Genomic DNA, 12,411 nt, shown 5'->3' on the forward strand with positions numbered 1-12,411 from the left:
CTGGAACGTAAAATAATGAACCAATGTATACTCCCCACCATGACTTATGGAAGTGAAACTTGGGCACTCACCAAAAGAATGGAAGAGAAGCTGAGAACTACACAGCGAAGAATGGAACGAATTATATTGGGAATCAGACTGTTAGATAAGAAGAGAAACACATGGATTAGGTAGCAAAACTCAAGAAATAAAATGGTCTTGGGCAGGACACATAGCTCGAAGACATGATGACAGATGGACTAAAAAAATCACAGAATGGTATTTCTTCTAGCTCCTAAGAGGAGCTAGAAGAAATCCTGGAAGACAAAGGCGGAGATGGATAGATGAAATTCATGAGTTTGTGGGTTGTAAATGGATGGCCAGTGCTCAAAACAGAAGGAACTGGAAAGTTGCTGGTGAGGCCTTCATCCTGCAGTGGATTGAAAATGGCTGATGATGATGATGATACTGATTTTGGCCTGTAGATTGTTTGTGGTTGCTGTTATCTCTGTATTTGATTGTCCAGTTGACTGCTATACGTGGTCAAGTTGCCAGGTTGATTGTGTACAATGAGGTTTTGGGTTGCTATAAAGTCCTCCAGGACTTTATAGCCACAGGGATCAGTAGTCCTAGTCTGCCAGAGGGGAGATTTGCATTAACATCAGAGGCAATCAGGACTGCCCCTTGGCCTAGGCAGTCCAGTGTAAACTCCAGGTAGTTTAATGCCCCAAGTTCCTGGGTGGGTAGACAGTAAAGGGAAAAGCAGTGGATGGAGAGGGAGAAGTAATTCACTTGTATGCATGTTGCAAATTTATTACAGAGGCCTTGTACTACCAGAATATCCATATCCTGGTTCATCACCTCTGTACATGATTTATGGTCTTATGATTAGGATTGGATTCTTTGGAGTGAATAGGAAATCCTATTATTTTAGACATGCCGTTCTGCTGGATTCTAGTAAAATACGGCTCTTATATCATGGTTATGTCAATTGCGTGGTCCTCTGCTGCTGTCCTAATCTCACATGGACCATCGTGGACCTATGCCTGTTTGTCTGGGGATTTGCCGAGGGTTTTTTCGCATTGGTTTATTGTTTTGGAGTTCCTACTCATCAGCAGTCCTTAGTCGCACAACTTGGGTCCTGGTCACGATTAGGAACCTCTGCCTGGCCATGGCCGCTGCACGCACAGTGCCCACAGGTAGTGGATGTATGTGTACAGTGCTGTGACGTGTGTCCATACCCCAGTCAGAGGAAGCACTTATATACTACAGTGAAGGGCCGAAATTTGTGGGCAGTGTAGCCTAATCCATGTCCATGGACATTATCATCTTATAGATTCCAGGAACGAACGAGATGATTTGGTAGTTAGTGATGGTTCCTTTAGCCTTTATCGTGAAGTGCAAGGTGGTTTCGCTCTTTTAACTCCTCTAGAGTCACCCCACGACTCTTCAATTTTTTGTAGTAAAGTAAAGTGTAAAGTGTGTTTAGGGTAAATGGCACCAGGGGTTTCCCCATCTCCGCGTAGTTTACATTGTGGTGTGATACAGTTCACTGTAAAGGCCAGAGATTTAAAAATATATGGATCATGAGGTGTGTGATGTCGTGTACCGTTGTTCTTCTGGCCATTTAGCCGCCAGACCCCTGCTGAGGCTCGACGTTGCCCACACTTTGCCCCTTGGAGGCAGACCAGGTACCCAGTAGTTGTAGTTTACTCTGGCAGGTCCTGCAACGTAGTTTCCTGAGATTTCAGTGGCTAGGACCCAAAAAAAAAAAAAAATAAATAAATAAAAAATAAAAATAATTTACGTTTGCGTGGGTTGATCGCTAGATTGAAAGACCGAAATGTGGGCGAACTTAATTTGGAACTATTAAATTTGACCTGTGGGGTCAAATATACGCTGGCGAGCAGATAGAGAAGGAAAGGAGACTGAAGACTGGAATGAGAAAGAGAGAAGCAATGGGATCAATAAAGGAGACGACCCCATTATAAATCAGTGGGGTATAGGTAGGTATAGGTATATTGAGGGTCTGACGGCTCCGGGGATTTCTCCGATCTCCGCGTATGTTCTATGTATCGAGTGACAGTACCCTGTCTATGCCAGAGGTTTAAAAATAATGTATGGATCATGTGGTATGTAGTTTGTTGTGCCCATTGTTCATCCGGCCTGTTGGCCGCCGGGCCCCCAGTGGGACCCGGCGTTACCATACCTAGCGACGGGGACGCCGGCCGGGTGTACCAAGAGACTAATTATACTCTGGCAGGTCCTGCCACTTACTTTCCTGGGATTTCGGTGACTAGGACCTAAAATAAACCAGTGAACGATATTACGTGTAGATTTAGTCAGACAGGCAACAGATTATGTGAATTTTGTACCGAAATTGAAACAGTGTACCATTTATTTTATTACTGTCGATTCGCGCAGGAAGTTTCGAAAAGAATTTGTAGATTTTTGAGGATAAGACAGTTCACACTAGAGGATGTAATTTACTTGCAATTCGATCATCCCTTGGGCAAGAAAAATATTTTCACGATATTTTTAATTACTTCGAAAACTTCGGAAGCTTCGAAAACGGAAAAGGCTTGGGACCTTTAGGGGATATCTTTGGGACTTGAAACAAACAATGTCTGCTTCCATGCAAAGGTTTTTACAGTTGGAAAAATGGCGTTTAGGGTCTGATAAGTTTCTGAAAAGGTGGGGAGAGCCACCTCTTCTGTGCAGTTTGGTTGGAGATGAGGTTCATCTTAAGTACTGGTTTTAGTTATTGGGGAAAAAAAAAAAAAACACACCTGTGTTTTTTTTCGTTTATTGCAAAATTCAGTTTGCTTGATAAAAATGTAGATCTCTTAGGCTCTCATCAAAACAGTTCCATGATATAGGTTTAAATTTTATAACTCATTTGTTTGGATTAATAGACCTGGTCCAATGGATTATTTTTCACATTAAATTCACAAATAGCTTTGAAATGGTCGTCTGAATTAAGATTTTTCATGATTTAGGTTTGGATTTTATAATTCATTTGTTTGATTTAATAGATCTCGTCCAATGTTTTTTTTTTTTTTTTCACATTAAATTCACAATAGCCTTGAAACATGTCTGGGTGGTAGTACTCACTGAGAATAAGTAACAACAGTCTTCTCTATTAGTGAAGCGTTACTTATTCGAGGTAGTACAATATCACGGCAACTCGTCGTGAAGGCAGAGCACAATATGAGAAAGAGAAAGAGCAAATGATGCCTACCACAACTACTTTGTAGTTTCTTAAGAGTTGTCTATGGTGTATCTAAACACCGATATTATATAGATATTAAACTCTTAATGTATTATGCCTTGTGCATTTAGTTATTTTAAAAACTCTCACCTAGAGAAAGGAATACCCTGTATATACCATGGCTATACTGTGGACGTTAACGCACCACGCAAAAATGAAAAATAAGACTGCAAAACACCTAATGCAAGTTTGGTAGGAGCGCTGGGCCAACTCAAATAAGGGAAATATCACCAGGAAATTTATTCCGAACATCGACAGGATGTACCCCAGTCCTCCAACTTGGTTTCAACCTGGCTTATACACTACCTATTTACTGACTGGACACGGGGCCTTTAAAGTCAAGCTGACAGAGCTGGGAATTGAGGAGGATCCGAGCTGCGCCTGTGGGGAGCTTGAGTTCTGGTAGCACATTATGTGTACGATTTCACACATTATGATGATCTCAGGTGCAGACTGATCAACCCAATACATTACCTCTCAAGAACCTGGAATCACATCTATTGGACTCACTAGAGGAATATAGGGCGCTAAAAACTATTTGCTAGGCGTAAAACACTGATAGCCATCAACAGAAGAAACAGAAAAAAAAAAGAGACACAGAGCACGCGTGAAGAGGACTCAAGCAGAACCTCCCTCAGGAACCTGTTTGTTTGTTATTTGGTTTTTAGGAGCATTAGCAACTAAGGCCATATTGCTCCGGCATATGCGGTGGTCATTCTCTGACCTTTCCGCATCCTCCGTATTTGGTGGTGACGGGCTCGAATCCAGGTCTAATCAAGAAGCGTGTGCTACGCACTGCTGCTCCTTCCCACCTGGCTACGGAGGCGCCCTCAGGAACCTGTTCACTACTAATAATACCTAGCGAACGGAAGAATAATCCCACGGAGATGCGAATCTTCCCATGATGAACAGAACCGCATCCATTGATAACGGACTGACAACGGACCTGGCCAGTTTTCTTAGCTGAGGAGGAGAAACCTGGATACTAAAACCGATGACAGAGAAGATCTTCAAGTTTGCCGCCTTGACGGAGCCATATTGGCTCAAGGCTCTGCAGTGTCTTGTGCGGTGCAACCCTTTTTTTCTCCTACACCCAGCAAGGGGGAGGGGTGATGGGTCGCTGTCTCCTCTCTCCCTTGCCACACCATTCCTTCCCTCTGGTGGGGCATGGGCATGCCTCTCTGAATAAAAATTAGGGGTTACCTACCCTATCGACCCTCTTTTTCCTATTTCACCTCCTAGCCTTCACTCTCCCCTCCCAGCACTTTCCCTTTCACAGGTAAAGCCCTACACGTCCAAATTTAAAATACACCAAAAAATTATTTTCGCCCGACCTTTTAGACACTTCAGAAACAGGCCTTCAGCGTCAAACCCCATATTAGTGCTTTAATGTAACTGAACAATGTAATGAACTTTAATGTAACTAAAATTAATGTAACTGAACTTTAATGTTCAGTTAAGTTTAAAGTTCAGTAATCCATATTCCGTTAGAATCTGTATACGTTATAACGCTGAAGAAATGGTCCGTTTACCCCGAAAGCTCCATTTTTAGTCATTAAAATTTTGTCACTGGATGTATACTGTATTGTTATTTTCTTTTAGTCATGGAATCCAGTACCGCAGCCTTTTTCCTTTATAATGTTAGTATTAATGATCATGCAATCAAAATGATAAAACAATATAAATACCTGGGCATATTAATTGATAAGTTGAAATTTGTAAAGCTCATGCTAAATTTCTAGTAAATAAAATAAAAGCTCTTCATAATTTTTATGAGTATCTCTAAAATCACCTGGGGTATAAAACAAATGACCCTCAAATTGCATTATACATGTATATTTCTTCCAATTATGTGTTATGCTGCTGGTGCCTAGGGGTACCGTGTAAATAATTCTCTAATTGCCAGATTTCTCTCTCAAGCGCAAAGATTCTTCCTGCTGGCAACTAGTAATTGCTGCTGCACTGTCTCAACTATGGCAGTGCAGGTTCTCACAGGAAAATTTCCCATACAATATGAAATAATTCCCATTACTTCCAATACTTCAGAAGAAAAAAATTTACCTGCTAGAATTGATAATTTTCCTCTAAATCTTGATATTTCAACCAAAGTGGACAACATTAGAATTATAAATGAATTAATAGAAAACTAGCAAAATAAATGGCAGTACACTGATATGGGCAGTTATTTGTGGATAGACTATTTGCTAGATGAAAGAATTTTGGCTAATAACACCTAGTGCTTAGTGAAAGGGATGTATTTACTAAATATTATGTGACGTATTAACTGCCTTAAACTCTGGTCTTCAATTAAAATGTGTTGGACACTGTACTCTGGAAAATAGTTATTTTCCTTGGTTTGAAAGATGAATATAGATTCTAAAGAAAACTAGTATTTTAACTAAAATAAATTCCAGTTTTTGCAATTGGCTTGTTTTCAATTTTGGAAGTGCATAGCTTATAACTGTTCTGAGGTTGGTACATTTGTAACCTTGATTAATAACGCAATTAGAATACATAAGCTTGGACGTGCTATTGTCAAATCATAATTGTGATTTTGCTTTGTTTTAATTGTGACAAACATAAATTTGAGTAACTGGTATGTTTAACACTTAGGGCTTGTGGTCTGTGCTCCGAAAGTGATTGGCTGTGGAACTAATTGTTGAGGAGGCTTCCATCCTGCAGTGGGTTGATAATGGCTGCACATTACTTAACTTTACGTTCTGAGACTGGTTATGTCAAAAAACAATTGATTTGACCGAAAATTATTTTGACTAGTTTTCTTAATTATAAATAAAATTTTGTATTTTGCGAGATTTATGGTAACTATGTATAGTCATTTATTTCAGATGCTGCTGGGTTCGTGATATTTAGTTTCCTGTTGTGAAATGCCTGCTTTTGGCTCATTAAGATCGATTGCAAAGTGGTTTTCAGATAAAATGAACATAATGTTCATTATGTTTATTTTATAACTCAGGCCAGTTGATGTTTTAAATAGAATTTTGGATGTAAATAATTGTATAAACATGAATATGTTTTGTATATTGGTGTTGGACAAGTCCTGGTTTGTGTTCACATGTATTGTATAGATATTTACTCTTTATTTCCCTTTCCTTTTTACTTACTAACTTCTTTTCTCCTTCTCTCTTCCTTGCTCTTTTTTTTTAATCTGAGAGTACAAGAAATTTGTAATCTCCCGAAGTGCATTTAAGTGACTTCAGAAGCTACAGCGACGAATAGGGGAAACCTGGGGGGCCATATTATAATCCAATTACACTTTGTACCTTCATAAATTTAGTATTTTAAACTCTATATGTTTTTATATGTATCGGAATGTATTGTAATACTTGTCCACTGTTCACAGTAATTGAGAATGAGACATCTAATCATATATTTATTTCGTTTAGATAGTATAAACCTGAGTCTAATGCTGAATACATTCTACGTTGATATCAATATTTGTAAAATAATAAGAGAAGTTTACTAATATTTAATATTTGTAAAATAGTAAGAGAAGTGTTCTACGTATAATACGTAGAACACTTCTTAAAAAAGTGTTCTGTGTACTCTGCTGAGTTAAACTTCTCTTATTATTTTACAAATTTATTTTGTTTCTAAATTGCGTGTGTTCTCTAGTCGATTTGCCTGTTTGTTGTGTTGAAAAAATCTTGCTATCTACGCCTGAGACCGACTAACTCAGCCACGGAGTAAGAAAAGCCCATTTGAGTTCCTCGCGTCATCGACGGGATTCGAATGCGCACCTTTTCCACCCGGTGTGGGGAGGACGGTGACGATACCACTGTGCCACCCGCGCAGGCGTATCTGTAGTGCATTTAGATTTAATAAATAATAATAATGACCCAGACATCTGGCCATTAAATTTGGCCTTTGTCAAACTTGCTTAAGTCCGCTGCCTTTCCCATCTGAAGAACAAGAGTAACACTGATTAACGGAGCTCAATATCAGGTGTTTTTTATACCATGTCCCGACCGCACATGTGCCGTAGTTCACCTGCAGTTGCTTTGATTTGCATAACGACTAGCTGGTCATAGTGTTTTTGCTCATCGGTGTATATACACTGATGTTTAAAGAAAGTGCATTACCTAGGAATTTCACATTTCTAACCCTTTTTCGCGATGGTATGTTACATTAATGACTAGCCTCACAAATAGAAATATAAAGAAAATATATTTATTAATAGTTAATAATAAATTAAATACGTAATGCACGTAATGCACCCCCATATCATTTCGTTGGTAGGGTATTCCACTGTAGACGCCATACAGTCTGGATGGCTTTCTTCACCACGTCTACCGTGAATCGTTTTTCTTTCATCATTAAGGCAAAGCTAAGTAATATTTAACAGGTGCTCTCGAAATATTCCAAAATGAGCATTTGCAAATTTTATACAACAGTTTTGGTAAACAAGACAATTATGGCTGAAATGTTATCAGATACCCTCAATTTGCTTGAGTTTATCAACTGGAAAACAAAATGAAAAGTTCAACAGGTGCAAACTAATATTTAGTTGAACCACCTCTGGCCCTGATGACAGCTGCAGCAGCACACCATCGAGGTTTTGACAAGGTCAATTTCTGCAGCTAATCAACTGACAGTTCCTGGTTCCAAACAAAAATTATGGCTTCCTGAAGTTCACGAAGGGTTTTGGTTTCTTTCTGTCAACCGCAAATTCCAGACGATTGCAACAATTCTCTATAGGATTCAGGTGCGATCGGGGCTGTTTCCTGGCCAGCTAAGAGTTGTAATATGGGCCGTTCTTCCAACCATATTTTTCACCTGGTACAAATGTAAACAAAAAAAAAGTGTAAGTAGGCACTTCTGTAGAGGTTCGACATTACTGTCAAACCCTTAATGCAGAAATAAAGCTAAATTAACTACAGGTGTGCCTGTTTAAACTTTTCGCCCGATGACAAGGAGCAGAGTCGTCCTGAAAGATTCAGTTACTTGCAGGCAGGTTGAAATGGTATCTAATGGTTGGCAGCAATTTGCCTTCCATTGACATTTGCGGAACCTTTTATAAACTGCAGGCGATACGTAATGCACCCCCATATCATTTCGTTGGTAGGGTATTTCACTGTAGACACCATACAGTCTGGATGGTTTTCTTCACCACGTCTACGGCGAATCATTTTTCTTCCATCAGAGCAATGTAGGTTGAATTTCCTCTCATCCGAGAAAATAACTGACTTCCACTGCTCGGGCTCCATTTGACATGTGCATGGTTCCAGTGCATGTGGAACAGCAAATGAGTAAATATTCAGTCGAACTGTGATTTTTGAAGTTTATAGGTGTGCCATCCAGACTATTGATTATTAGTGTTTTTTTTTTTTTTTTTTCCTGTTGGCTCCCTAGTATGGGCAACCCGGATTGCGGAACTGCTGGCCCTCACTCATATGGCACTACCTCCAGTGGGTGCTGGATTTCAAGCGCGAATTGCTCTACAATAAAATCAAACCCAGGTGATTCAACATACTTTTCTAGGCCTGCTTTGTAAAGACTACATGTTCTCAAGGTAGAGTTGGGGTTATGCCTGGGAGCTACCCTGATTAAAGAACGCGCGCGCGCACACACACACACGTGTTTAATTATATGTACAGAGCATCTAATTATATGTAAATATATATTGTATATAATCATGTATATACTTTGATGTACATAATCTTGAGACTGTATATTGTGTGTAATTAATATATCAATGAAAAAAAAATTACAATGCTCCTTACACCAAATTAATCGGGCCTTTTTCATTTTTTTGAAGAGGGGCATTTTTTGTAGCGCTTCTTAGGACGACACGCTACAAGTCCTTTTTTGAAGAGACATCTTCTGATTGTTACTGCACATGCTACTGGTGGACACCAGCACTGAACAACAGCTTTCAACAAAAACAAAATCTGCATAAGAGATGGAAAGAATCAGGCGCTATACAAGATCGTATTGCCTTCTCCAGAGCCCGGGCAGTTTTCAACCGTCAGAAAATATTTGCAATTAAAAAGCATTTAAATGCAACTCTACGAAAAGGCAAATCGTTTTATGACTCTCAGCACACAGGAATTCCTAAAATACTGGACTTTGAACTGTGGATGGACCACATTGCACGGTTCTCAAACACTGTGGCCCCGATGCACCTAGGCAACTTACCCATCAACAACGTCCCTACTGATATGCTCGCCACCGTTCGCATCACCAGGAAGCAGCTTATAACTGCTATAAATGGATTGCCACCCACTGCAACTGCAGGTCCCGATCTTGTGCCACAATTCATGATTAAATGTCTTTGCTCGTTTATCATCGATCCTCTACTATCAATTTTTAACTGTGTCTTAACGCAGCACTACTTTCCCCCTCTCTGGAACAGATTCTCAGTGCACAAGAAGCTAAAGCAGAGCTTTCTGTCACCTATAAAGACCTGGAAGCTGCCTTCGACTCCATCAATATCCCCTCACTTGTTCACCTCCTGGAAAACTACTTCTACATAAAAGGTGACATGTTGTGGTTTATCACAACCCTGCTCTCTAACAGAACCATTCTTCTTAAAGCAGATCAACACACAATCAGGAGAAAGATCACTGCGGGAGTTCCCCAAGGCGGAGTCCTCTCCGGAGCATTATTCACTGCAGTTATTATTCCGTTTGTGCAACAGAGAGAAGACATACTCTGCTATGTCCGATGATATTAAGATATATACTCAGATTAACCCCAGCGAACATCTCTCAAACATCAATAAAAAGATCTGTGAAAAGTTACACGACTTAGGATCCTATCTCCATCAATTTGGCCTCCTCATTAACCCTGCCAAATCAGCCCAAATTGTCTTTTCTCTGAAGCGCCAACCCACTGAAATCCAAGCTTCTCTAAACGGCATTCCCTTCCCAGTGGTCAAGATGCATACAGACTTGGGAGTCGTCTTCGACTATAAACTGAGTTTCAACCCCCACATTGACAAGCTCATAGCAAAATTCTGTCAAATGCGCTGGACCACAAAACAACAACTGCTCCACGTTAGGGATCTGGATGTGACTCGTCGGTACATATACACTTCAGTATACTCCGTCCTATTGTATGCCTCGGAAATTTGGGGGTCCGCGGCCCTTACCAACATCAAGCACGTGTACTCCGTCGAATACTGGCTCCTTCGTTGGATCACGCAAAAACATCGTCGTCCACCCCAGCAAAGGACAACTGCGATGGCGATGTCACTTCATTTTGTCCGACTTCCAGATCTTGTATTTGAAAAACACCTTGTTCTCACTGGCAAGATGACAACCGGAAGAGAGGCGCCTCCGTAGCCAGGTGGGAAGGAGCAGCAGTGCGTAGCACACGCTTCTTGATTAGACCGGGGTTCTAGCCCGTCACCACCAAATACGGAGGATGCGGAAAGGTCAGGGAATGACCATCGCATATTCCCGGAGCAAATGGCGTTAGTTGCTAATGCTCCTAAAAACCAAACAACAAGGACAACCGGTCTCGGAGCCAAGCATCTGGGAACTGTGTGTCTGGAGGATCCCTTTACCCGGACTGAGGTCAGCTCCCACGCTCACAGCTCACTATAACAGACTAGCGCTCAGTGACCGCTTTCTCCCCAGGGAGATGCTCCCCACAATCCTTTCAATTGACGGCGACCTCTGTATGTTTGTGAAGGATCGGAGGTACCGAAGACAGATCCTTAAGAGCCTGACCTTGGCTAGGCAAAGTGCACATTGATAAAGGCAGCATAATAACGTCCAATATATTGTAAATAATGTTCAAAGTCCGATGTCTTTATGAATGTGTTGCAAATAAAATCAAGAATATCTTTATGACTTTATGAATATTAATATAACATAATGTAAATATGAATATCTTTATTATTTCATAGTAAATACTGTCAAAAGCATATATCCTGTAAATAATCTGACACTGATTCTATTTTATTGTATGCTCTGGGAGATGAGCCCGAACTTCGATATGAGCCCCGTCCACCAGCCAATGTAAAACCCCTGGCATTGCTGCTGTGAAGGATCTATTGTATATACCACGTTTGTATACAATAAAGTTTATATATATATATATATATATTACTCCTGTATATTCTTCCCATTCTCTTTTCAGCTCAGACGAAGAAGCTTTACGGTTTTTAAGGTATAAGCTCTTCAAAACGCGGTCCTGTTTTGGCATAGAGACTCGTTTGCGTCCGGTTCCTATTTTCCCTATCAGAACTAGTATTCTTGAGTTCGGAAAGAAATCTACTCACTGTCGATTGATTGCAAGACTATTATTATTATTATTCTCCCTGATTGGGGTTTTCACCTCGTGACGAGTATTGCTACCAAGTACACAGGGAGGTTGTTGTTATGTCTGGTGTTACTGTTAGTCGAGGGATCTGACAGGTGTTCAGGATTTATGTAACAGGTGCTCAGGATTGCAACATTCTGGAGTTCCTTGTAGGTGTTCGCTGGGAGACCTATTGCACCTAGACTGTTATGTAGGGTCTTTGGAACCATACTTTTTGCATATGCCACATCTCTTTGATCTCCTGTCTTAGGTTCATGTACTTCCTGATTTTTCCCCATGGGTTTTCTACAGGTTGTCAGTGTTGCGTGCCGCTATGTCAAACAGATAGGTAGCCTTTTCCTTTTTGTCCACATGTGTTATGTTCAATCATGGGTTATGTGCGGGATTGTCCTATCCGTTATTATGGCGCGGTCCCAGTACAGCTTGTGGGTTGCGGTAACTAGTACACTCGTGTCTATGAGTGTACTCAGTCTGGGTGATCACCATGCATCCCGCGTAGTTGGATCGTTTCTGAGGCCAGGTAGCATCGTCGACATGTGGCATCGAACACTCCGGGCTCCTTGTCGATGTATTTTCTCTAGTTTCTGGTGTTAGTTACCTGGTCTTGCGTGGCGAGCATGAATCCTTCAGTCTCATGAAAGAGCATCTCGCTCGTGATCCATGCATTGGAAGCAATTTTATGTATGTGATCTTGATGGAGATCATTGTAATGTTTGCCATGCCCATCTTTCTATGTTTATTTTTACCTCCTGGTTGGGGGGAGGGATTCCTTGCTTAGGTTGAATGGGGTATACCGCTTCAGGTTAACTATCACTGTCTTCTGTTGTTCAATGAGGTCTATCAGGCTCCTTCCTCTTTCTTCCCGGGAAATT

General features: G+C 40.7%; 1 protein-coding gene across 1 annotated transcript in view; it reads right to left on the reverse strand.

Moving 5' to 3' along the window:
- The window catches only part of LOC150087119 (uncharacterized), a 447,878-nt gene that overhangs the window by 201,661 nt on the left and 233,806 nt on the right, over positions 1-12,411 (reverse strand). The gene's annotated exons all lie outside the window — the stretch shown is intronic.

This window comes from Mastigoproctus giganteus, chromosome 4 (genome assembly GCF_048544385.1).
Source record: "Mastigoproctus giganteus isolate SK-2022 chromosome 4, ASM4854438v1, whole genome shotgun sequence".
Taxonomy (NCBI): domain Eukaryota; kingdom Metazoa; phylum Arthropoda; class Arachnida; order Uropygi; family Thelyphonidae; genus Mastigoproctus; species Mastigoproctus giganteus.